This window comes from Halichoerus grypus, chromosome 7 (genome assembly GCF_964656455.1).
Source record: "Halichoerus grypus chromosome 7, mHalGry1.hap1.1, whole genome shotgun sequence".
NCBI classification, from domain to species: Eukaryota; Metazoa; Chordata; class Mammalia; order Carnivora; family Phocidae; genus Halichoerus; species Halichoerus grypus.
Window position 1 is genome coordinate 30,159,378 of NC_135718.1, and position 27,269 is coordinate 30,186,646.

The following is a 27,269-nucleotide window of genomic DNA, read 5'->3' on the forward strand; positions in this document are numbered from 1 at the left end:
GGTGAGGAAGTACAGGGCCATCCGGGACGGGGGCCAACAGCTGAACCCCTGAGAGCTGGGGCCCCGTGCGCAGACCGGTCGGCCCCTCCAGCCCCCTTCCCGCGCGGCGCTTCGCAGCAGGACCCAGCCCATGGCACTGAGTGAGCGCCATGGATTCTGGGATGATTCAGAAATGGAGAGGAAGCCTCACTAGGGAGACACCAGCCAACAGATTTTTTTACATGATTAATTGGAAAAATAAGAGCCATGATTGCATTTTGGCAAGCTAGTAATTTAGCGCCCATTCAAACCATTGTTTTTTAATTATTTACGTAATGTGTGTTTAGCAAGGATGAGGAGAAACTGATTTTCTCTTATAAAACTTGAATACCTTTCTTTAGGTTTAAAATAATGGATTTATTGCATGCATTTATTACAGGCAATTTTCTAAACCAGACAGCTTCCTGGGACACAGAGACACCATTTAAAATTTAGATGCTAAAATAAATCACTTGCTCCTGGTAAACAGCACTGCGCAGGCATTCATCAGTTTCACGGTCTCGACCGGCGGGTGCTGGTAACCGCAGTGACCTGCAGAGGGGGCTCAGGGCGGGGGGCTGGCGGGCTGCCGCACAAACTCAGGGAAGAGGAGAACCACCACCATCACAGAAGTAGGTCGGCACTAGTGAGGAGGGGTTTTGTCCCGTTTTGTCGTTTCCACTTGAGCACACTTCTTCGGGCCGAGCCAAACCAATTAATTTAGGCCAAAGGTCGACAAACTTTTTCTGTAAAGGGCCAGATAGTAAATATTTTAGGTTTGGAAAGCCAAGAGGCAAAATTGAACAACAGTTCTAGCTAAAGGGCTGCATGGTCTTTTTTTCACATTTACATTTAAAACTGTGAAAACCATTCTTAGCTCTCGGGCTGTAGGAGGCCAGGTGGTGGGCTGGATTTGGGCTGTGGGCCATCGCGTGCCAACTCCTGATTTAAATCAGGCAGTTATCAGAGGAGTATGGAAATCTGATGGCCAAGCCCCAGATGTATGACCTACTAAAGTACTGTTTTGTTACCTTTATTAGGGCAATTTCATTGTTGATAACCGCTTAAAACAATCCTGAATAAAATCGTGATAATATCCAATGTTGACAGAGCACCATACAGCCTCTTCCTCATCTTAATAAATGCCACCATCATCTCCAAACCAAACACCAGCCAGTCGTCCCCAATTCTATTCACACCCTTCCTTTCTACTCCCAGCAAGTTCTGAGGGCCCTCCTCCAAAATAGATCTCAGAACTGACCACTGGACTCAAACAGATACTTGCACACCAAGTTCACAGCCCAGGCCTCACTGTAGCCAAAAGATGGAAACAACCCAAATGTCCATCCACAGGCGAATGAATGAATACAATGTGCTCTGTCCACACAAGGGAATATTACTCAGCCTTAAAAAGGAATGAGGTTCTAATTCATACTAAACCCTCAGAATATTATGCTCAGTGAAAAAAGCAGTCACAAAATGACAAATACTGTATGAGTTCTAGAGTACCTAGAGCAGTCACATTCATAGGGACACCACTGGAATAGAGACTGCCAGGGACTGGGTTGGGAAAGATGAACAAGGAGTTAGTACTTAAAGGGTACAGATGATAAAAAAAAAAAAAAAAAAGTTGGGACGATACAAAAGTTCTGGAAATGGATGGTGGTAATGGTGGTTGCACAACATTGTGAACATCCTTAATGCCTGAATTGTACACTTAAAAATGGTTAGGGGCACCTGGGTGGCTCAGTCGTTAAGCGTCTGCCTTCGGCTCAAGTCATGATCCCCAGGGTCCGGGGATTGAGCCCCACATAGGGCTCCCTGCTCAACGGGAAGCCTGCTTCTCTTCTCCCTCTCCCACTCCCCCTGATTGTGTTCCCTCTCTCACTGTCTCTCTCCCTCTCTCTGTCAAATAAATAAATAACATCTTTAAAAAAAAATAAAATAAAAATGGTTAAAATGATTAAACTTTATGTTATGTATACCTTATTACAATTCTAAAAACTAAAAATAAAAAACCATTTTTTAACCCACCCAGCAGTGCCATCTCCCCTGCCACCACACGAATGCAAGTGACTATGATTTCTGGCCTCTTAACTAGTCTCCTGGTGTCCCCTCTTGTCCCCTACACTGGATTGCCCTCAGAACCACAGAAATTAGGTAACCACTTTCTTACTTGAAACTCTCCAGTGGTGTCTACCCATGCTCCTCCAAGTGTGGGCAGCAGACCAGCCACGTCGGCATCTCTGGAGAGCTTGTTTGAGACACAGAATCTCGGGCCCCAGCCCAGAACATCCTATGCCCGTGAGGGACAGCAGACCCGGCTGGCTGACCCACACCCAGCCGCCCGCCGTAGCTCTCCTGCCTGCCTCCACTCCTGGGCCAGAAAAGCTCCTTCCTACACTGGACTCCCTTTCTGGCATCCTTCGCTGCCAGGAGTGTTCTGATTAATGAGAAGTGAGCAGGATCTGCTTTATATGTAGATACGATGCCTCGAGCTGCCACAGCCACTGACAGCCAGCCAGGATAGGCCCAACAGGGCAGGATGGCAGCCCAAACATCATCAAGCCTTGAACTTGCTGCAGGCTTCTTTCCAAGTAAGAAAAATAAAAATAAACTTCTATTTGTTTAAGCCATTAGGGGTCTAGTTTTCTGCAACACGTGTATTTCTAACCAATACAACCAGGTCCCCATTGCCCTGAGAAAAAAGTCCAAACTCCCTGCCGATGTCCACAAGACTCCCGCAACCTGGCCCCTGCTGGACTCTGTCCCCTTCTCATACTGCCTGTCCCTCCCCATCACCATGCTCTGCCCCCAGCCACCCTTCCTCACTGTCCCTCACCCATAACTCACCATGGCTGGCTCATTAAGTCAGCAGGTTCCCACTCCAAGTGTCACCTGCTCAGATGGCCCCTCTCTACCAACCCAGCTGAAATAGAGTGAGACCCATCCCCTGTCTTATTGCATTTAGAGAACTGAGCGCTTCGAAGAACCACCATGCTTATGCTTGTTCATTCATCAACTTGGTTATTATGTGTCTCCCTACCCACCCCGCACTAGCGTTTAGATCCCATGGAGGTGACCAACACAGAGAACCTGCCTGTTCTGTTCACTGTTGCATCTCCGGTCCCTGAGAGAGTGACCAGCACAAATCTGGGTCTCAATAAATCATTGTTGATTGAATAATGGATGAATTTACAAATACTTGTCACATCTCTTATTCAGTTCGTCCTAACCACTACCCTGTGATGTAATCAGGATGAAAGTTTTTAAGGCTTTTTGCCAATAACCAAAAGGAAGTCCAGAGAGGTAAAGTGATGCACAGCTGCTAAATGGCATGGAAGTCCATGCATGGACACCACGGGATCTGGTCCCAGACTCTACCCTTTGTCTGCCACACAATCGTGAACAAGTCACTTCACCCTCACAGTGCAGTTTCCTCTTTGAAAACAGTACTGATGTTTCCTTCCTCATGAGATGAAAGGAGCTAGTTCATACAGAACACTTGGCTCAAAGCCTGGCACAGAGTAAGCACTGAAAACGAATAGTTCTTCCTATTGTTAATTCATCGTCATTAATCATTGACATCTATAATGAGCGTGCCATCATTATTATATTAGCTTAAATGTTATTCTCAGTGATAATGAGTGCCACAACCAGGACCGGTGCTGGGGTCTGCCACCAGCCCCCGCAGTCCCCCAGCCACAGTCCCCACTCTCCCTCTCCACACCCCAGCTGCAGGGAGCCAAGGGCAGCGGGAACGGGGCTGTGGCAGGGGGTCAGAGGTATCCCAAACAGGGATTCTGTTGGCTTCGCTGTGTGCCTTCCAGGCCCAGCCCTGCCTGCCCGGCCATGGAGACTCACTCCATTCACAGTGTGCAACCTTCCTCAGCAACAAGTGCGTCAGGCCCTGAGCTGCTGGCTAATTCAGGGGACCCTGTTCACGGGCCCCTCAAAACCTCCCTGCCTATGGCCTAGGTGGCTCCAAGAACTTTTCAGACTGGGTCCACTCCTCCCTCGGGCTCTAAGATGCAGCTGAAGGCAACACTCATAACACTGCACTCGAGCCCACACCTGCCTCTCGTCTGCACGGGGGCAGGTAGCAGGGAGGTGGCTCTCTGAGCTCCAGACCTACGATGGGCACAGCTGAAGGCAGCTAAGGGCTCAGGTGCCCATTCTGAGTGGAGCTCGGCTTGGCCCTGTTGCTATGTGGCCTCAGTGGGTCCACTGTCCACTCCCTCTGGGGAATGCCTTTCTTCACCATGGGGTGGCGGAGAGCACAAGCTCTGGCCAACTGTGGAACCTGGGGCAAGTTGCTTAAACCCTGGAAGCCACAGAGTACGCATCAGAGTCTCCTGGCCGAGCACAAAGAGAGAGGGGGGCCTCTGCCCAGAAGCGCAGGGACGACCACTTACCGAGCGCCAACTATATGCCAGGCACCACTCTCCATGCTCTCCCCATCCAGGCAACACTGTGAGATAGGTACTATTATCACCTGCATTGTGCAGGTGAAGGAACAAACAAGACAAAAAGGTCTTGTTCAACGTCGCACAATTAAATTAGTGTGGGAATCAGATTTGAACCGGGGCAACAGGATGCTCGAGCCTCACACTTCCTCCCTCTGGCTCCGTCAGAACCCACTGGAGTGAGCACACCATGACCTAGCTAACCGCCAGCCCCTGGCAGCGACCAGAGGCAGAAAGTGCTGGGCCCAGGCTCTTTGATCAGCCCTGCCAGACATAGCATCTGCTGCCCCAAAGGTCAGATGGGCCCCACTTATGAGGTCCCGCCAATGGACACGGGAGCCGCTAATGAGGGCATCATGACAGACAGCGGCCGGCGTGCCAGCTTCTCAGGAGATGGCTCTCAGGTCAGGGGCACAGTGAAGGGCCTTGGGGAGGGGCAGTGGGCCCCTGTTGGGACCAGGTGTTCTGGGTTCCTGCCTCCCCTCCCTCTCATTCCTTGGAGAGTTCTATCCTGGACCCTTCTTCCTTCTGTCCTTTCTCCTTCTCTGACCACCTGGAGGCCAATGACCTTGAGTCTAGCTGCATAATGATTCCCTTCGTCCTCCAACGCCGGAGAGGACTGAAGAAGCAGACATTTGCATTCCCATCGTCTCCTCTCTGTTTGCCCATTTGACAAATGAAGTTACTGAGACCCAAGAATCATAGAATCATAGGCTCTCACAGAATGCCACTCTCAGAAGGACGTCAGGATCTTCCTGTCCAGGGGGTCCCGACAGGGAGTAGTACTGTCCCCTAGGAGTAGTGAGAAAAAAGTGGGATTGTTTTGGTGGCCACAATGCCTAGGGCTCCTACGGGTGTGGCCCAGGAATATTAGATACCCTGTACCGCATTAGAACAGTTCTGCACCGTGAAGAGTTGGGGCACCACCCAAAATGCCAGCAGTGCCCCCCACCCACCACCATCAGTTTCTATAGAAGAGGAAACTGAAATTCAATGAGGAAAAGTGATTCAGTCAAGGTCACTGTGGCAGAAGCTGCCAGTTGCCTACCGGTTTCCCTTTTCCTTGTCTTCCTTAGAAAAAGAACCTTACAAATAGCCAAGTGCCAAGTGCCACCCAACTCAGAGATTCCATCTCCCCATTTCCCCAGCAGCTCCATGTGAGTCCCATGCAAAGTCAGGCCCATGAGATTAAGCAGGTGTACTGGACGGGACTGCCAAGAAGTCTCCCTGGGAGGGGTACCCTTTTCCTGACTTCCGCCTCCTCCTGCCTAAACCTCAGATGGAGCCTGAGTGGCAACTCAGGCCATAAGCAATGCACGAAGGATGGAGGAGCAGCAAGATGGAAGGGTCCGAGGCCCCGAAAAGTGTGGAGTCAGCACCCCAGCCCCAGGCTACCTGCCTTCAGATGTCAGTTACATGAGACAGAAATAAACTCTTTTTAAAGCTACTGTTATTTGGGAGATTTTCTTAAATTGATATAATCATGTAACTCGTCCAGATTAATATTCCTCAAACACGGTTTGAGCATCTAAATGTGTCAAGCAGCATGTTGGGAATTTTCAGTCCTTATCTTGGGAGATAATCTTAGGAGATCTGATTCTTAATCCCATGATATGTACAAACTATTAAGAACCCAAAGGCCTAAAAGAAGAAATAACTTCCTTATCCACGGCAAGGAATAAGCAAAGCCAGCACTGAAACCAAATCTCCTGACTCCTTGACTCTTGCTACTTCTGCTGGTAGCAAGAGAAAAACTGGGGCCAAGAGAGTAACTATATGAGGATGGCACTGCTCATCCCGCATGACTAACACAGATGTGTTCTTGGGCAATCGATATGGGCTCTCTGTGATGAAAATAAGCCCAAGAAGGTAGCAAAGTCTCCTTTAGTGAATAAGGCCAGGGTTGCTGTTTCTCAAGTAGTAAGGTCATGGTCACTCATTCTTCATGTGAACTCCTGGTCACAGTGAACAAAGTAATTCAGGCCAGTTCTCCACTGAGGACAATGAATGAAAGGTGGGCCAAAAACTCAGACTAACATCGTCTCGAAAACACCACAGATTACAAACTACTTAGGAATTGCCAGGCTAAGATCTGGGAGAAGACAAGAATTCAGAGATATGCCCAGCCTACAGGTTGTTCTTATCCAGACGACATTGGCCCACCCGAAAGAAATAGGCACAGGATCAGGGGCTGGGCTTTGAGTATCCTCAGTGCCGAAGGAAAGAAGTGAAAACAAGAGGCGCCTGGGTGGCTCAGTTGTTAAGCGTCTGCCTTCAGCTTGGGTCATGATCCCAGGGTCCTGGGATCGAGCCCTGCATCGGGCTCCCTGCTCAGCGGGAAGCCTGCTTCTCCCTCTCCCGCTCCCCTGCTTGTTCCTTCTCTCGCTGTGTCTCTTTCTATCAAATAAATAAATAAAATCTTTAAAAAAAAAAAAAAGAAGTGAAAACAAGAGCCTGTCACAGGTGGTAACTCTGAAAACCCATGCCCTGCACAGAATTGGGACTACACACCCTAGATGGGGTGCAGAACAGGTGGGGAATGAACTTGACAGAAACCAGCCCTCACACAGACTTGCACCCTGATTTCTTACTTGGCAGCATCAAGCCTTGAAGTTGAATTGTCATGGTCCCAGACTGGTAACACCCCCAACCTCTTGGCTGAAGTAAATAAAAATATTTTCTGGATTTTGAATCCAAGACTTCAAAATATTATTCCAACTTCCATGAGAAGAACCAAGGAAACAGCAGACCAGAGAAACAGACCCAAAAGCACTGAAGTATTGGTATTATCAGACACAAACTAAAAACGACTGTGCATACTGTGTTCAAAGAAAGAAAAAGAAAAACAAACTTGAAAAATCTGGCAGGGAACTAAAAACTATAAAAAGTGACGTAGCAGATTTGAAAAGAACAAACAGAAATTCCAGCTCTGAAAATAAATGAAATTGGGATCTCAAGGGACAGGGTGGACAGCAGATTAGACACAGCTAAAAAGAGAAATAGTGAATTGGAAGTTAGGTGAAAAGAAACTATCCAAAATGCAGCCCACAGAGATTAAAGATGGAAAATATAATAGTGAGAGTAGGAGACCTAGAATATAGAGCAAGAAGGAGTATCATACCTTTAATAGAAGTCCCAGAAGGAGAGAACAAAAAGCATGTGACCAGGCATTCCTCACATGAATCTATTCTGTGGGAGTTTGTTATGGTAATGAAATGTTTTTGCCCTTAAATAAGTAGAACACTGATCACAAGCCCTGGGGAAAAAAGCCTCAAGTTATCCTCTCTCAAAGCTCTCTGCTAATTTTCAACAAGCCAAATCCTGAGGAGAGAGTCCCCACTGGCATCTGGCTGAAGCCTGAGATGGCAGGGTTTTGCAAGACACAGGAAGGGGCCTGGAGTTGGGACTCTGTTCTCTTGAGAGGTGGGGAAGAATACCTACAGAAAGCAGGGTGGGGACACCAGACAGGGAGGGTGTCAAGAGACACCAGGGTGAGGAGCCTGAGGAAGTCTGGGAAAACAGAGCAAAGACCTAAGAGGGGTCCCCATGAACGCCTCTGAAGGGTTAAACTGCACTTTATGTCTCTCCCCTACACATCTGGTTTCCAGTGACCTAGTCATATGGATCCTCTGGTGGGGTCCTGTCACCTGGGGTGAGCCTCTCAACCCAAATCTAAAGCAGCTCCAGGCCACCTCTCCCTCACACACAGCCCTCCGCCGTCCACAGGGAATATGACACCTCCTTTGCCTCACCGTCCACAGAAGCGGGGTTGGCTCCCAAAGCAGATCTGTGTTTCCTCACTCCCTACTCTGCCTTCTCAAGCTGAAAGCCACAGATTCACCTTTGGACTCCCTAGATTTATGTCAGACATGGCCTCCTGGGCACCCCACCCCCAACCCCAGGAGACATGTATCATGTTCCCCTAGCAGTCTCCATGAAGCTCACCATACCAGGTTTGAGGTGAGGGGAACCCCTTCCTTTGGGTTTGGGACCCCAACTGCCCAAGGGGTTGGGACTCATAACACAGCTTTTTACAAAGAAATTCTCTCAAAAGTCCCCAGATCTCCAGTTCCTAATCCTCTTTTGCCCTCAGTATGGATGAGTCATCTTCCTGGTTCTCAACCACAGCGTGTGCCCTACAAGTCCTTCTGCATAGGGAGTCTTTGTCTTCATGCCTCAGCCAAAACTGCAACAGGAAGAGTCCTGATTTCATGTCTCATTATGTGTGTCACTACAACTAAATAGAAAACTCTGGAACGAGACACAATACAATGCTAACACAGTAATCACCAGAATTTGGGCTTGTGGGCAAGTTTTGTTTTATTTCACTTTTATGCATATTTCAGATTTTCTAAGACACATTGTTTTACAGACCAAAAAAAATCTAGTAGAAGAAGATGAAGGGGGAGGGGGGAGAAGAAGAGGAAGAAAATGTGGTTCCTGAAGCAAACATTGTTGGGTACCCACCCAACCACTATTTCCCCATTCCATCCTCATTAAATAACCCTTCAAAAATTGTTTTCATGTGTCAGGCAGCCTGAGCTTCCGAGGAGGCTGGACTCTCTTCTGCTCCAAAACTGACACTTGTCAGTCACTTGTGGCTATTCCTTTCCCCTTGCCAGGGACTGACTGCCTTAGGAAAGCACATGCGACACAAGAGAATAAACTGTGACACATCCAAGTAACAGGATGTTACTCAACAAGAGAGACAGAAACAAGCTATCAAGCCACAAAAAGACACGGAAAAAGTTTAAATACATATCGCTAAGTGAAAGAAGCCAATCTGATTCCAGTTCTATGACATTCTGGAAAAGCAAAACTATGGAGGCGATAAAAAGATCAGTGGTTGCCAGGGGTGATGGAGGAAGGAGGTGAATAGTTGAGAATAGTTGGCACACAGAGGATTTTAGGGCAAGTGAAACTATTCTGCATGATGCTACGGTGGTGGATACATGTCATTAAACATCTGTCCAAACCCACAGAACTACAACAACAAGAGTGAGCCCTCATGTTAAACTACTACAGACTGAGTGACAACGGTGTGTGGACATAGGTTCCTCACCTGTTCGGATGGACCGCTACGGCGGGGGATGCCCATGGTAAGGGAGACTGTGGGGTGCGAGGTGGGGTAGGTGGGGCATCTGGGAACTCTCTGTACTTTCCTCTCAGTTTTGCTTTGAGCCCAAAACTCCTTAAAAAACAAAGTCTATTGAAAATAACAAGTTTTGAAAAGACAGGAGAAAAGAAATAGTGCCTTTCCTGCGTGTTAACAACAGGGCCTTGTGAGATGCAATGCAGCCCCCAGTGACTCGCGACGGAAAGACGGAGAATACGGAGAATTGAATTCGTAGCTCGTGGGCAGCTCAGCCGAAGCGGTTCCTGCGCCCCCCCCCCCCCCGCGCCAGTGCAAGCAGTAGGGGTGCAATGGCAGAGAATTTTAAGACATCCATAAAACAAATCAAAAGTCAGTCTCCACTTTATTATCACCAAGCAGCAATTTTAAGCTATATTAGCGATAAAATAACTCTTCCCTAAAAAGTGTCTTGTTGGTCTAAGTTCTAACCAAGCGCTACTGTTACCGTTGGGTTTTAGTACACGTGAACTTCTACTTGGCACGTCTTCAGTACTTAGCCTTTCATAAGCATGCATTCCACCTGACAGTGAACTTCATTTTTTAGAGCAGTTTTAGGTTTACAGAAAAACTGAGTGCACATGGTCTCCCGTATTATTAATGTCTTGCGTTAATGTGGTACATTTGTTGAATTGATGAACCAATATTGATACACTATTATTAACTAAAATCCATAGTTTTACATTAGGGTTCACTCTTTGCAGTGTAAGTCCTATGCATTTTAACAAAAGTACAGTGTATTCACCATTCCAGTATCATATATAAGAGCTTCACTGCCCTAGAAATCCCCTGTGCTTCACCTACTCAGCCCTCCCTGATCCCCTGGCAACCACTGATCTTTACTGTCTCCCTAGTTTGGCCTTTTCCAGAATGTCACAGAGTTGCAATCACACAGTATGCAGCCTTTCCAGACCAGCTTCTTTCCCTTAGCAATATGCATTTAACGTTCCTCCATGTCTTTTCATGGCTCAATAGATCATTTCTTTTTCTCACTGAATAACATTCCATTGTCTGCATATATCACAGTTCATCCCTTCATCTGCTGAAGGACATCTTGCTTGCTTCCCACCTGTGTGTTTCTAGGGTGAGTTTCTAAATGGTCAGAATCATTCAGATGCAGTTTGTGTCCCCAAACCCTAGGATATTAGACATTTCTGCCTTTTAACAGTAAATCCAGAATAAAGAATGACAGCCAACTGAGTGTGAAAACAAAACAAAACAAAACAGAACTTGAGTTTCTTCAATTCTGTTTTTCTCTAGGACCACTTGAAGGTTTGTGTTGTGTTTAAAATCCAAAAGTGTGAAGCAGAATGAGAACTGACAAATAGAATGTTTTTTGTTTGGTAAGCCCAATATTTGTTTATATGTGAAATATCTTACTGAATTTGAACAGTATCTTTAAAATTGAAATTTCTTCTGTTTGCTTCTTTCAAGACTGTAGAACAAATTAAGAAAATAATTATTACTGGGGCGCCTGAGTGGCTCAGTCACTTAAGCGTCCAACTCTTGGTTTTAGCTCAGGTCATGATCTCAGGTTATGAGATCAAGCCCCATGTCCGGCTCTGCACTCAGCACAGTTTGCTGGAGATTCTCTCCCTCGCCCTCTGCCCCACCCCCCACTCATGCTCACTCTCTCTAAAATAAATAAATAAAACCTTTTTTTTAGAATTTTTTATCTACTCATTTGAGAGAGAGAGAGAGAGAGAGCATGAGCAGGGGGGAGGGTCAAAGGGAGAGGGAGGAGCAGACTCCCCACTGAGCAGGGAAGCCCACGCCAGGCTCCATCCCAGGACCCCAGGATCACGACCCAAGCCAAAGGCAGCCGCCCAAACAACTGAGCCACTCAGGTGCCCCAATAAAAAAAAAAAAATCTTTTTTAAAAAAGAATTACTACTGATTACATGATTATTAGTCAAAATAATTTCATTATGTTCATAATTCTCAGATGGCCTCTAAGATTCCTGCCACCTGGTGTACATGGCCTGAATAATCCCCTCACCTTGAGTGTGGGTGGGACCGTTGAATACAATGGACTATTACAATCACTTGACTTGGAGTTCATCAAAAGGGAGATTTTCCTGGGTGGGCCTGACCTAATCAGGTGAGTCCTCTTAAGGAAAATGACAAGTCGTTTTAAAGAAAGGTTTCTCCTGCTGGCCTTGAAGATGCAGCCTCCATGAATTCCACAGCTACGAGGAAACTAATTCTGCCAAAAGTTACACGTGCTTGAAAGAGGCTCCCAAGCCTTAGATGACCCCACTCCGGCTGACACAACCTGGACCACAACTTCATGAGACCCTGAGCATGAACAGAGGACCCAGCTAACCCACACTGGGCTGCCCCCCACCCCAACCAACAGAAACTCAGATAATAAATATGTGTTGTTTTAAGCTGCTGAGTCTGTGGAAATTTGTTACAGCAGCAACAGAAAACTAATACATGTGCCTGAGGCCTCCCAGCTGATCAGAGATTCACACTATGCAGGAATCCTCGTCACTGCCTGCACATGCCAAAACAGAGGAGTTAGGTGTCTTAGCCAGGATCCCACCGTTAGTAAGTGGCCTGACTCTGGGCCCTGGTGGGTTTGCTCTGTGGCTGATCCTGCAGGTGGCTGGTGGACGACATGCCCTCCCTGCTGTCATTGTCCGATTGTTATGGTGACTTGCAGTGATTTCTGGTGATGACAGGAGCCTGCAGCTAAGAAGGGCATGGGTGGGGGCAGTTCCCCGCACAGACTCATCGCTGCTCCCCCTTCGATCCCACCTGCTCACTGGGTGGGCAAGTGGAGCCCAGGCCCCCAGTCACGGCCTGTCCCAGCCCTCTGCTTATTCCCTCCGCAGCACATTTGCAGTGACTCCTTTTGTACCTCTCGCCTTGGCCCAGCCTCCCCTTCGGAACGTCAGCCCTGTGAGAGTCCGCATCTGACATGGGCTCCGGGTGCCTGCCAGGGCTCTGGGTACGCAGAAGGCACTTCAGGACCCTTGCTGAGTGGATCACAGGGTGAAAAATGATAACTTCTCCTCCTCCTCCGGATCCCAAGGGCTGCAGGGGCTGAGGAAACCATCCTTTCTCCTCCTCTCCCACGGCCTCATCTCCTGGGCTCTAGGGCTCCAGAGACTGCTCCCTTGCAGGGGATATGGGGGAATGAATCCCCCACCCTTACCAGCTCTGCTCCAAATCACCCCACTCCACTCCACTGAAGAGCTTCAGGGCCGGGAGCAGCCCCTGCCCAGGGGGCCTGGAGCCTCCCAGGTTCCCAGACACGGCACCTGCTCCCTCTGCTGGCAGAAGTGGGCAAGTGCATGGAGCTCCCCGCCCCCGGGGAGATGCGGGGAAACGCAGGGAAGGCAGAAGGAACCCCTGAGCCTAGAAAGACCCAGGGTAGGAAGACGCTGGGGGAAGTCAGTACCCTGGCCTGAGTCAGGCCCGTGAGGAGCCTCCTGCATACGGGTTCCTGAGTCAGAGCTCCAGGACTCATGTCTAGGTCCTGACACGTGTGGCTATGGGACCTTGGGAAAGTTACCTACTTAGTCTGTGCCTCAGTTTCCCCCTATAGAAGTGGGAATGAGGTGTTACCTCATCATGTTGCAGTGAAGAAGAAATGAGATCAATAATTAGCTCAGTCCCTCACACATTTGTAGACGCTTAGGAGATGTCATCCCCTGTTCCTACCTTGGCCACATGCCTAGCCCGGGAGGCCTCTGTGAAGGCCCTGGCTCAGGATGCAGGCCACAGATGTGAAGGGCAGACCTGGCACACCCAGGATCCCTGAGATCTGTGAGGGAGGAGCGGACCGCTCACGGGGGAGGTGAGTGAGGGAAGAGCTCATGCCTCATACCCAGTCGGCCCATACATAGCACGTGGCGATTGCTCCAACAAAAGAAGATGACAGATTAACTTTCCTGGAGGCCCTTGCAGGACAGAAGGCCCCCCTCAGCCCCACCCGCAGGGCTGGATAGGCGACTCCAGACCAGGAAGGAGAGCGTTGCTTCCCCCAGGACAGCACATTACTCACAGGGGAGGCAGGCCTGGAGCTGCCCAGCCCTAAGAGCTCCCTGGTTTCATCCCGCGATCATAACAGCTGGTACCGCACCCACACCCACCACACACGCCCTCATTGATGCCTGCAGCAGTCCCGCCGGATGCATGCTATTACTTCTACCACAGAGACAAGGAAACTGAGGCACAAAGTAAGTGGCAGAGTCAGAATTCGCACCCAGGTCAGAGTGGCTCTCCGAGTCCTTGTTCTTCACATGACCTATGCATGTGTGCCTCATACACTATTTCTAGTCCTAATCCAAGAAGCCCTCACCACCCTCAGTGGTCACGTGTGGTTTCAAAGCCACGGCTGGCTGGGGTGCGGCTGCGGCTGGGGGCGGCACCTGGGGTGGGGAACGGCGGTCCCAGGACCAGACGGCACTATGGGCACCTCCTGGCTGGGTGACCTTGGGCAAATCACTTAACCTCTCTGAACCACTATATTCTCATCTGCAAAAGAAACGTCCTTCCTGACTTAGAGAGTGGTTGTGGGGATCAGAGATCCTGTGTGTCCAGTTCCCAGCACAGCAACACGGAGTCCCTAGGCACAGAAGAGCTGTTACTGTTGGTGGCTACCGAGGCGTCACCGCGGTGTCTGATATTCCCCCCTTCCCTTGGACGCTGACCAGCCTTAGGGACTTGCTGCTGATGAACGGAATAAAGCGGAAGCGAGGGTGGGCGCTTCAGAGAGCAGGCAGTAAAAGGTACATTCCCTCCATGCTTGCTTCTAGATCAGTCGCTCCAGGGAAGCCAGCTGCCACGTTGTGGGGACACTCGGGCTGTCCATATGGCCTCCGGCCAGCAGCCACATGCGTGAACTTGGAAGCAGTCCTCCAGCCCCAGCCAACAGCTTGATTGTAACCTCATCAGAGATCCTGAGTCAGAACTACCCATCAAAGCCACTCCTGAGTTCCTAACCCACAGACGCTGCAGAGATCATAAATGTTTGCCGTTCTAAGTTTGTTGTTTATTAGTTACAAAAATAGAAGCAATACACTTTAGAATCAGCATCCTTGGACAGCAATTGCTTTGGAGTCAAGCTGCCCCAGGCTCCTTCATAGCTGTGGTCACAGGGAAATCTGCATTGAAGAGGTTCCTGGCCGTGAAAGAAAGAAGGATAACTAATATTTACCAGCACTTGCCATCGGCCAGGCATGGAGCCAAGCACTTTCCATTTATCCTCCTAACAAAACCCCCAAGAGGGAAATACTAACACCCTCATTGTACAGATGGGGAAACTGAGGTGTCAAAGGTTGAATAACCTACTGAAGATCACACAGGGCAGGATTTGCATCAAACTCCAAATGCTTAACCAGTACGCTGCGTGGCCCCCTGAAGGGGACAGTGGCTCAAAGGCCCACTCCCCGCTCCTGTCCCACCCAGCCCCCACCACTGCCACCACACACTTGCTCTCTCTCCTGTGAGCGTGACTAACACAGGCTCCGGGACAAATCCCACCCAGCGCTTCTGTCCTCCCCCTCCTATCAGGGGAGTCCACCCCTCACTCCGTGCTTGGTCACAGAGCTTGTTCCTGGTGAAAGAGGCCCCGCCCCCAAGTCATCTAGTCCAGCGCCCCTTCCCATTCGCCCAGACACAGAAACAGGCCCAGAGAGGTGCAGTGGCTCATCTAAGGACACAGAGGCAACCAAGGAAGCCCTGAGCAGGAACCTGGGTCTCCTGGCTTCTCTCAATCCAGCCTGCACACACGGGCTGCCTTTCCCAGCATCACCTGCCCCAGTGCCCTCTGTGGGTCCCATCCACCCACCCAGATACCCGGGGTTGGAACCAGAGGCCAAACTTCCCAGCATCCTCCACTGCCCCAGCCCCTGAGGGAGCCAGGAGGAGGGGGCTTATCTCCACCTGTGAGGTGATGTTGTCTCACCCCACCCCCACCCTCCCTGCCAGGCTGCCTTGATTAATGGGCTGGTGCTATCTTATCTCCCAGCTGCAGCAGTTAGGGATTAATGGGTAGTGGCAGGGCCCCAGGAGGACACATTCTGCCCCCAGATCAACCTGAGAGGTCCGCAGGAGGGCGGGGAGCAGGACGAGAGGGCACCAAGGGGTCTGTTCTCCAGCTGCCATCTTGCTCTCCTACTTGAACTGAGTCACCGCAGAATGTGTAAAGCACTCGAGACTGTGCCGAACACTTAACAGGAGCTCAGGAAATGGTAAGCACTATTACTTTGGGCTAATGTCAGCTCTGGGAGTCTTGGGCCTATGCCTGCCCTGGGGTTGAGCTGCCCCAGTTTGCTAGCCAAAGTCTTGACCACCAGACAGCCCCTGAGCTAACTAGGGAGTCACCTCCCACTCCAGCCTCAGGTCCCCATCTATAAAATAGGCCTAAATTTGGGGTTTGGAAACAGGGTTGTAGGTCTGATATTATTTTATTGAGTGACCTGAGTGCAGGTTTAGGGAGTTATTTATCTAGATATAAAGCTTTAGAAAACCCCTTCACACTCAGCCTCAATTTCTTTGTGAACGTGGTGTTATAATCTCTGATTGGCCTCCACACAGCATTGTTGGGATGAAGCTTCTGGAAAGCTGTTGGGACGGGGTGGACTTTCAGATGACTAGATAGAATAAGGGGAAACGGATGAATGGAAGGGGAGGAGGAAAGAAAAGCAGCTGGATAAAAGGGGAGAGTGGACAAATGGAAGAAACGAAGGATGGAAGGATGTTGTAAGAGAGGCATGAAGAGATGATGGATGGATAGATGGACAGAGGGACGGACAGACGAATGGATGAGGGGTGGGATGAAGAAAGATGGATGTCAGAGTCTCACTGGCCCCCATCCCCCATTGTTTTACCGGGTACAGCAAACAAGGAGCCCAGCAGAGGACTTTATTTCCAGAAGGACATACAGATTAACTCTCTGGGGCCCCAGGAAGCCAGTCTTCCCTCCCCCACTCCAAAGACATTCCTAGGACCACTCCTTCCCCCTGACTCTCTGCCTCTTCCCACTGCCCCTTCCCAAAGGGCAAAGGGCAACACCAACCAAGGAAAGCTATCTGCTATCAGCCCCATTTATCCCAGCGTTGTTTACTCTGGGTCTGCAATTAACAGAGTCTCTTTCCCAGATCAATTAATAGTGGGGGGCCCAAAGAGGGCACTGGGAGCCCCGAGAGGCCAGGTTACTCGTGGATGAACAATGGGGAATTGATGGAGCCTACTCCCTCATCCTGTTCTGAGGTGTCCCATCAGCCACCCCTTCCTGACTCTCAATGAGGCAGTTCTTAGCTCAGTAAGGCTGACAGGGGATGGTGCTAGAAAGCCCTGCCTCGAGCTATGTGGGTGCAGCTGGAGCCCCAGATCTGCCTGCATCCGGGCAGCTCCCAGGATCAGGGTAAAAAGACTGGACAGGCTCGTGGTGAAGATCTGGGCCTAGGAAGGGACCAGACCTGGGTTCATAGACCCATCTCTTCCCACTGAGCAGCCATGTGACCTTGGGCAAGTGACCTAATCACTCTGAGCCTCTGTCTTCCCCTCTGTGAAATAGGACTGATGGAAAGACAGAGCTACTTCAAGGTCAAGGGTGCTGCATGGAACGAGTTCATGGAGCATGCTGGTCATTGGCCACAGCTTTGAGCTCCTCTGGGGAACCTGGGGCGCATGTCCCCACCTTTTCATCCTCCTAGCTCCTTCCATTCTCCCATGGGGTCCCCTTGGGGACCAGCAAACACCTGGAGGTCTGTCTCCTCACTTGCCCGGAAGGACTCGAGAGGTTCCTGGTTGTCCAGTACAGTAGCCACCAGCCCCATGAGGCGATTTAAATTTAAATTAACTAAAATTAATGATCTAGCCATTAGGCAGGACTGCAGCACCGACACATTCCACAACACGGACGCACCTCGAAAACTTTGTTAGGCGAGAGAAGCGGGTGCGGAAGGTCACGTGCTGTATGATTGCATTCGTATGCCATGTCCAGAATCGGCAAACCCACAGAGACAGAGGGGAGCTGGGTGGCTCGGGGCTGCGGGCAGGGGCAACACGCTTCACATGTGCCGTGTCTTCTGCAGTGACGGAAGTGTTTCAGAACCAGCGGTGGTGGCCGCCGTACGCTGTGAATGTGCTACTGCTGCTGAACCGTTCACTTCAATAAAATGGCTGAGTTCATCTTATGTGAATTTCATCTCACTAAAAATGTTCAATTAACTTAAAAATTCGGTTCCTCGGTAGCACAAGCCACATCTCCAGTGCCGAGGAGCCATTCGCGGCCAGTGGCTACCGGGCTGGAGAGCACAGATAGAGCACGTTTCCACCACTGCAGGTTTTTAAACAAACTTGATCTTAGGGGTGCCTGGGTGGCTCAGTCGTTAAGCGTCTGCCTTCAGCTCAGGTCATGATCCCAGGGTCCTGGGATTGAGCCCTTCATCAGGCTCCCTGCTCATGCTCTCTCTTGTTCTCTCTCTCTCAAATAAATAAATAAAATATTTCAAAAAGAAAAAAAAAACTTGATCTTCAGGTAAGCAAATAATAGTAGTGATAAGACTTCTTCACATACATTACCTTCCCTGACACTCTCACCAGGATGGCGTCATCATTTTCCCTTAAGAGATGGGGAAACCCAGAGAGGGGATGAGCAAGCCCAAGGCTGCACAGGAAGTGACGGGGCAGGGACTTGCTCTAGGGTCTTCAGGCATCAGGTCTGGGGGCCTCTCTGCCTCCCTCAGAGCTGGGCCCAGGAAGTGATGACTCAAGTCCCCTGCCATCTGGCCGTCCCACTCACATACCGGACTCGGTTTCCTCTCCGATCTGCTTTCTCCTGAAAGGGCCCTGGCAACAGTCTCAAACGGGAAAGGGTGTGAAAGTGTGCAGTCTGGAAGATGAAGGGTGTTTGGTTCCTGTTTGCAAAAACTGTGGGGAAGACGACTGACTTATTGCCAAGTGATTTGGAATTTTCACAAAAATTCCAGGAAGCCAGAGGCTGGTAATGTGAGTGGAGGGAAAGAATGCACCTTTCCCTGACCCCAAGCTGCCTGGCCACAGAACTCGGTCAAAAGGGCACAGACCTCGGTCTCTAGTGGACCCTGAGCTGTCTTCAGAGTCCTTGGGGGGGGGGGGTGCCGGGGAGGGGCACATCTCAGGCTAAAAAGGTCTAGAAGTGTTCCTGACCTTGGCACAATCCGGACCCGTGGGGCAGCAGAAAGCACGGAATGTAGGAGGAGTCAGAGTTCTGCCGGGTTCCAGCTTCGTCACTGTACTGCCTGGGTGACCCGGACTGAGTTACTCAGCTCTCAGAGCCTTGGTTTCCCCATCAGTAAAATGGAGACTGATCATACAAGCCTCCTTCAGTCGCTGTAAGGATGAAGCAAGATAATAGATGCAACTCCCAAACCCGGTAAAGGTGAACTATCCCCGCCAGGACCCTGGCAGCTCTCAACTACTGTCCTCATGAGGATGTCTCGGTAAGTGCAAACCTCTGGAAAGTCTTCAGACCAAGTCCCTGCTGATGATAATACTAATAGCACCATGCCAGACTCACTGAAGGGGGATTAAGAAATCGCAGACAGAGGGACAGGCTGGCTGCCATGTCTGTGCCCGAATGTGTGTGGTGGAGTCCCATCCATCTGGAAGATTCCCAGCTGTGTGACCTCATGCAAGTTCCTCAATCACCTTTGATTTCCTATCTGTAAACAGCGGTGATAAGAGCATCTGCCTGTTGGCATTGTTGAGAGGTTGAAATGAGATGAGCAAGCCCTCGGACAGGGCACAGCATGCGACGCCCAACCCTCTGCTAACGCGGGTATTAATCAGAGCCCTGAGCTGGGTACCGGAGGTGAGAGGGACAAGAACCCACCCAAGTTGGCCCCCAGGCAGAGGAGGCAGGTTGTGTGGAGCTTCCAGAAGGGAGAGTTTTTTCATTTCAGCTTCAAGGAGGCCCATGAGCCTTGGAGAGTGGCCGAAACCAGCAGGGGGAGGGCTGGAAGAGGGGAGCAGGCAAGGTCCCCCTCTGAGGCCAGCGTTTCTCATCCTGGTCCCCAGGCCACTGCCTGGGAACCACCTGGGGTGACATGCGTTCAACTAGAGTCTGCAGGTGACCCAGCAGCAATCCGAATGTGTATTTTAACCAGCTTCACGCTGCAAATGTGGGAACCTCTCTCCTTGCCTGGCTGTGGGGTATGCCCCGTGACGGCCCAAATCGGCCAGCCCGGTCCAGGGAGGCCAGGACAATTCACAACCACAGGCAGTTAACCCCAAACCTCATCTGCCCGTCGTACCTCTAACAATCAAACAAAACCAAAACCACCATGGGCGTATGCGGAGGTGAGTCATAACAACGGGCACAGTGCATGGGTGAGAACAGACCCGCACCAGCCAGGACGCCCAGCGCAGCTGAATCAGGCCCAGCCAGCGGCTCGAGGCCTGGAGAGAGCTCACGCCTGTGGGGCCGCTTGGAGTATGGGAACGCCCCGTGGGTAGGGCCCGGGCCCAGCCCCAGCCCTAGCCACACTTGCCCTCTCATCTGTTTTATCTGCCGAGTGCCCACAGGCCACATCATCTGAAAACAGGATCGCCTTACTTTAAAAACACCAGTGGTGAAAAGCACTGATTTAGGAGTGCTTCTCAACAGGGTCTCTCTCAGCCTTTGGGACAGGACACCTCTTGGTCATGCAGGGCTGGGCTGGACGCTGCAGGAGTTAGGCATCCCCAGCCCCTGCCGGTAAATGCCAGTATCAGCCCCAGTCTCTGTGATGACCAAACCCAGGCAGGGCGGGGCGGGCTATCTGTGCGCTGAGAAGTACTTCTAGCCCAATGCTCCCCAGCTTTATAGGTGAAACAACTGAGACCCGAGAAGTCAAGCAACCAGCCCAAGGCCACAGCGCAGCAGGCGAGTGGAGAACAGGAAAGCCACAAATAGTGGGTTGAGCCTCAGACCAACCTCACCAGGGCCTCGGTTTCCCAGATGTGGGCAGGAGGCAAGTAGGCGCCCCTTTTCAGAGAGTCTTGTACAAGCACCGACACCCTGACCCGCCAGCTGGAAGAACAAGGACCAGGTAGCCCCTACCGGGGCCTGAACCCTCAGCATTGAGCACAGAAGAGCCATTCTGAATCCAGGCAAAGAGGCTGGGACCACCTCTGAGGCCCTCAGGGCAAGCGCCCAGCAGTTCCCAGGCCCAGGCCCCAGCTCCCTCCCAGCAGAGGACAATTGCTCCATTGGCTATGGCAGGGGATTGGAGATTCACTGGCCCTGCTGGGCTCCTCCCCATCAGCACCCTCTCCTTAATGAGGCCATTGTTCGCCTAGGGTTCCCCAACAGCTGGCCCCCACCCCTACCACTCCTGCCCTGGGTTTCCCCTCTGCAGTCCTGCCCTCCAGCACCTCCTGGGGGCTTCCTGACTTCCTCCCCTAGACCCTGAGCACAAAGGCCCCTGGGGCCTCTCTGACCTACAGTTCCCCTTGCCAGGCCACTCACTTCCCTTAGCCAGCCTCTGTTTTTTAAATTAATCAAAGATGCAGGGACTGCCAATCTACTGTTCAGCATGAGAGGAGTTCCATCCTGAGAGCATGTAATTCCAGCCAAAAGCAAAGAAATCTGTTGTTTTATTTACAGGCAAATGAACCGTTCTGTGTTGATTTGGGGAAACATAGAGAATAGTTTATGAACCTTTATTGGTGCCTACACACACCAGTGTGTGGTCAGGAACCACCCGAACAGCAAATAGCTTTCAACAGAAACATCTTATAAATCTGGGGTCCTGAGGGCCCATATAGACAGGGGTAGCTGGGGCTGGGAGAGTGGAGGCCGTGCTCAGGCTGCCCCCCATGACTGCACAAAACTCTGAACACTTACGCCGCAGCACTTTTAAGCATCTTCGGGTATTTCTCATTTAATGTTACCCACAAGTCTGCAGTAGAAAGTGCCTGTTTTGCAGATGGGGAAACTAAAGCACAAGAAGCTATATCTGACCAGAGTTCCCACAGCCCACAAGTGGCAGAGGCAAAGCCTAATACTAGGTGCCTTTGACTCTGTGTCCAGTGCTCATTCTCCTTTCCACAAAGATGAGGCTTTGGGGCACCTCTCTACCTCCCAACCAGAAAGTCACTCTAGTGTCCGTGTATCTGTGCATTGCGTAACTGCCCCTCTAGATCTTGAGCTCCCTAAGGGCAGTGGCCTGGCCAACCAGGGTCAGACCTGCTGGCAGCCTCAGTCACCTAAGTCCCATGGAAGTCTCTGGCCCTAGGGCCCTCCTCTTCTGCAGGACAGGTGGGGTCAGGGCTCAACAGGATGGAACCCCTAGCCACTTCTCACGTGCAGGCAGGAATCCACAAGCCACAGAAGGAAGTCCTGGCTTCAAGTTCTGGCTCTGGTTCCTGCCTGTGTGATTGTGGGTAAGCTACTGAACCTCTCTGGGTCTCAGTTTTCTCATGTTAAATGGGGGTAATAATACCTACCTCACAGTGTTATTGGGATCATTAAAGGAAAGCACAGAGCATAATGCCAAGCACCTAGGATGCCCTAAATATGTGTTGGAGAGAGGAGAGGAAAAGAGGGAGGGAGGGAAGTCAACATGAGCATAGGGGGCTTGTCCATCACCCCCAACCCCTCAGCAAGCATGAAATATTCTTCAACTGGACTCCACTTGGTCCCCATCTCTCCTCACAGTCACCCTAGAACCCTCCTGATCTTCCTTGGGCCTCCCAAGAATTCCAACAGAGACGGAAAAAGGTTAGAGGAAGCTGGTTCCAGCCTGAGCCTGGCTGGCTCCAAAGACTCCTTTCTTCTGATACTTCCTCCCACCAAGTAGTCATCCGTCCATTCAGTCATTCATTCATACAATATTTATTTGAGCACCTACTATATGCCTGGCAGTGTGCTAGGAGCAAGAAAAACGGAGCTCTTGCCCTTGTGGAGCTCTCTGTCTACAGGGATGCCAGAAATTGAGACAATAAACCCAGCGCTATGATGACCAGTATGAGGAGGCCGCAAAGGGGAGTTCATGTTCTATGAGCAAGCCCAGCGAGGAGGCCTGGCCTTCCGGAGTCTTGGGAAGAACCTGAGGCTAAAAGCAATCAGAGCAACTGAGGGTCCCGAGCTGAAGGGAGAGGCTAGCAGGTCAGCAGTGTGAAGTGACCAGTTCCTTCCTGCAGAGTGGAAAACAAGGAGACCAGAGAGCAGCCCTGAGCAGTGAGGAAGGACAGGTGGGGAGGAGGGAGAGCACAGGTGGATTTAAGAGAAATTTAGGAGCAAGGAGCCACAGAATTTGGGGACAGTCTCTAAAGACCATCGTCAGGCCAGTGTTATTAACTAGCAACTGCATAGACAGCTCTTCCTGTCCGCACTGCTGTAAGCAGTTGTTAAATGAACCCTAATCCTCTAAATAATCCCAAAAGGAATTATCGTTATTATCCTCATTCTACAGATAAGAAAGCTGAAGCACAGAGAGGTTCAATAACCTGCCCAAGGTCAAGTAGCATTGCTGAAATTAGAATTCAGTCTCACTTCAGAGTTCTTGGTCTTAGCCAAAATATTTGGCTGCCTCTCTGATGTGCTTCCAGCCGGGGTCACCTACCAGCCAGACCCTGGGGGCCCCCAGTGTGCGAGGGACCCAGGGCGAAAAGCCTTCTCTCCATCCCCAGCCCTGGCCAGAGAATACCAGCAGTGCCCACCCGCACCCTTCCTGTTGCACTTGAGACAGGCATCCTTAGAGCTAGACATGCCCCGGTCCAAGACAAGCTTGGCCTCTGCTTTGGTTCCCGTGAGATCCAGGACAACCAGTGTGCCTGCCAGTGTCCAGGGTCATAGAAGGGAGGACTGCGACTTGCCTCCCTGGCCACTGGATTCAGTGACGGTGAGCCCAGCTCCAGCCCCTCTACGAGCAGGACCCCACGGCTACCAGGGCACCCAGAGATCCTAAGCAGGCCCCCTGAACTGCTTCCCAGAGCACGGGCTGTGCGGCAGGAAGGCTCTTCGGAGCTGGGGACCTCCGGGACAGACGCTGACTTTACAATCAACAAAGCTAAATGATGGAAAGTGAAACAGTGCTGTAGGAGTGTCAGTAAGAGGACTGGACTGAGAGTCAGGAAGGCCAAGTTCAGTTTCCTCTCACAGACAATGGTCGGGGATGGGGGATGCTGGTGGACAACAGCAACGGGGCCCTGCTAGCTCTAAGAGTTCTCTTAATTACACAGGCCACTCAGGCTGGGGTTTTTGCCGAGCACTCAGGAACCACTGCTATGAAGGCTGGTATCTCAGCGGGGAACACTGAGATCGTAAAAGGCAAATAATTCCCGAAGACTCTGAAATAAGGACAAGATTCTGTCTCATCACCTTGGGCATCCTAGCCCTCCTGGGAGGCAGGCAAGCCTGTGCTCGCAGACCTTGCTCACAGGCTGGGACAAACAAAGTCAGCCTCACCTCCATCATCATCTCAACCTCCTTCTTCTTCCTTATTTCATTTGATCCTCAAGATGGCCCCATGGAGAACATGAGGCAGAGGTGATCCTCCCCATCTCACAGATGAGGAAACTGACACTCAGGGTGTGGGGGGGACTTGCTATTAAGTTGGAAACACACAACTGAGATCTTCTGAGTCCAAGCTTGGTACACTTGGTTCCTGCCACGCACTGCCTCTCCCAGGGGGCGGGGATGTGGGGGTCCTTGAGAGGAGGCATGAATGGGGCAGATCTCCCACTCATGGCTCCATTATAGTACTAATCATAGAGCTCCCATATGCCAGGCACTCTGCCAGGTGCTCCTCTCTTCCCTTGCCTCAGTAAGTCTTCACTAACACCCAGTAAATAAATGTTCTTCACCTCATTCTACACATGAAGAAATTAAGGTTCAAAGCTCAACAGACAGATGTCCAAGGACACACAGCTAGCAAGTGGCCAGAATTCACCACCAGTCAGTCTGACTCAAAGCCCAGACTCTTCCTGCCACACTACATTGCCTTTGTGTGTCCCTGTTCTCCCCATGCACAGGAACCGAGACTGTTTCATGTGTATGCCTGGCCCACAGCAGGCTCTAGTTAAATGTTCATTTATGGAATGATTATTCCCAAGACCAAAGCACTAAAAGGAATGAAGAAGGCTATTTCATACAGATAGAAATTATAATCCAACCAGAACATATAACGGCCATGAACCTTTATGCTTATAACAACATAGCTTCAGAGTATATAAAGCAAAACTGATTCCAAAAAAAAAAAAAAAAAGGAAAAAATACTAAACCCACAATCAAAGTAGATTTTATACAGCTCTATCAGAAATGAATAGAATAGGGGCACCTGACTGGCTCAGTCGGTAGAGCATGCTACTCTTGATCAGGAGGTTGTGAGTTCTGGCCCCATGTTGGGTATATGGATTACTTTTAAAAAAAAAGGAAAAGAAATGAACAGAATAAGTAAACCAGCAGTTCTTAAACTTTCTGGTCTCAGGAACCCCTTACACTCTTAAAACTGATTGAGGTTTTTAGATTAAAGACCTTCCATTTATGTGCTTTTACACCTACCAATATTTACCATGTTTAAAACTAAAACTGAGAGAAATTTTATTAATTCACTTAAAGTAACAAAAATAAACCCATTATATGTGAAGATAAATAACAAAATCTGTGAAAAATAATTATATTTCACAAAACAAAAAAAATAGTGAAAGAGTGGCATTGTCTTAATTTTTGCAAATCTCTTTCACATCTGGCTTAATAGACTCAGATTTTCATACCTCCTTCTGCACTCAATCTGTTGTTACATGTTGTTTTGGTCGCAGTATATGAAGAAAATTTGGCCTCACACAGAAATGTAGCTGCAAAAGAGAATATTTTAACAGCCTTTTCAGACACTGTAGATATTCTTCTTTGATACTACTAAAAAATTGCCATGTGGCCATTCCTTAAATGTTGGTTGTAATACAGAACCTGAATCCGTACCCATAAACTTTTCTTACTCTGTTACCTTAAGATCCATTGATCTATCTTGTACTTAGAGTGAATCTTTGAATTGCATACAATTTTGGCCTTGTAGACTCCCTGAAAAGGACTTGGGGACCCTCAGGAGAACCCTGACCATACTTAGAGAATCACTAAAGCAGGCAATAAAAAGGCAGAAAAATGTAGGATTTGATAACATAACTACCAAGGTTGATCTAAGAGGTATCTATATAGAACTTTGCTCACAACAAACCACAAATACACATTTATTTTTTTTTTAACAAACGGTCCTTTCCATCAGCTGGGGGCAATGTGCACCTGGACAGACCGCAGAAGCTCCAGGATGGACAAATGCCCAGCTTGCCAGGTGTTCCACACAGCTGCCTAGGTCCTGGAACAGCCTCATCGGGAAGAGGCAGCACATCAGTGCAGCCTCCTCCCTGCTCGCTTGGGCCACAGAGCCAAGGTCACCCACTGACCCGGCTGCAGCAGATCTTCCTGAATGACTGCCCCATGGCACAGATCCCACCTGGGCTGCATTCCTGTGAAGGCCTTCCCTCCTTAATCTCACCATGTCAGGGAGCCTTGGGGGTCCCCAAGGCAGAGCTGTCAGGTGTAGACGGCCTGTCCTCTTCCAGATGGCTTCCAGCCTGGCACCTCTGCCCTTTGCAGCCCCTGCAGCTGCCAGGTATGAGTCACCTGGCTCTTCCCGTGTGTGGTTCTTACATAACCAGGAGCAGGAACAATGCCTCCTGCTGTCCGGGCCAGGCACTGGGCCGCCAAGACCAGCAGAGGCCACCAGCTGCCTAGGGAGCCAGCGCCTTGCACATCACCTGGGGAGCGCCAACGCCCCCTGCCAGTGCCCAAGACCACATGTCCCCCCTGGGGGGTGCAGAAGCCCTGCCAAGCCTAAAGCGGGGATAAGGATCAGCTGGAGCACAGGGAACAGAATTACTGCTCAGGGTCCCAAACCAGAGCCAGGGCCAAGGTATCCAAGGGAGCCTGCAGAACACACATCACATTTTCACCCTGAAGGCATACATCCCTTAGAGATCTTCCATTCCTAGGTGCCTATTATGTGCTGGCACTGTGCAGGGGGCTTTCTTTCCATGAATCATTTGGTTTGCCCCTCACAGTGACTGTTGAGAGTGTTCCACTTTACAAACAAAGACAATGGATGGTTGGAATGGCTAAGTACTTGCCCAAGGTCACTCAGTGAGTATGCACTTGGACTTCAAACTGGCTCTTTTTGCCTGCAAAGTCTAGGCTCTTGCACCATTACTACACTCCGCTGCCTGGGCCGACAGGGAGGGGTCCTTTACCTTCTGGCGGGTCATCCACAGAACCTCTTTGTGCTCTTTCGCCTGAACCCACCCTGGGCTCTGTCTGCTGAATGTCCTTCTGTGCCCTCTGCCCTGCCTTTTGTCTTTTTCTCACACTAGATCAGATGAAGCAGGGACTATGTCTTCTGCATTTCTGGATCCCTACCTGTGGTGTGTACACCACACCCCACACCTTGTACACAGTAGGTGCTTCGTGTGTGTCTGCTGAATATTAAGAAGAGTGGCCCCTCCCCTCTCTCCACTACTACTGCAAGGACAGATCATGGGAAGACAGGAGCCTTGGACATTTTCAGGAGGATAGGGGGTAGGAGAGGTAAGAGCAGAAGTGGAGGGGGTCAAGTGCAGATCCAGCCCCCAGAGTGCCCCAAGCCCTCCTGCAAGACACCTTCCCAGCGGACCTCCGC

At 50.3% G+C, this 27,269-nt stretch overlaps 1 long non-coding RNA gene across 3 annotated transcripts in view; it reads right to left on the reverse strand.

Moving 5' to 3' along the window:
- Positions 1 to 395: 395 nt before the first annotated feature.
- The window catches only part of LOC118547883 (uncharacterized), a 31,342-nt gene continuing 4,468 nt past the window's right edge, over positions 396 to 27,269 (reverse strand). The window contains exons 3-4 of one of the 3 annotated variants that reach the window (XR_013449661.1): positions 25,318 to 25,398; positions 396 to 764 (exon numbers count right to left, since the gene is read on the reverse strand). This is a non-coding gene — a long non-coding RNA (uncharacterized LOC118547883). Of the gene's footprint in view, positions 765 to 14,598; positions 14,750 to 25,317; positions 25,399 to 27,269 lie in introns of those variants that run through there. The other 2 variants (XR_013449659.1, XR_013449660.1) reach the window with 2 other exon arrangements.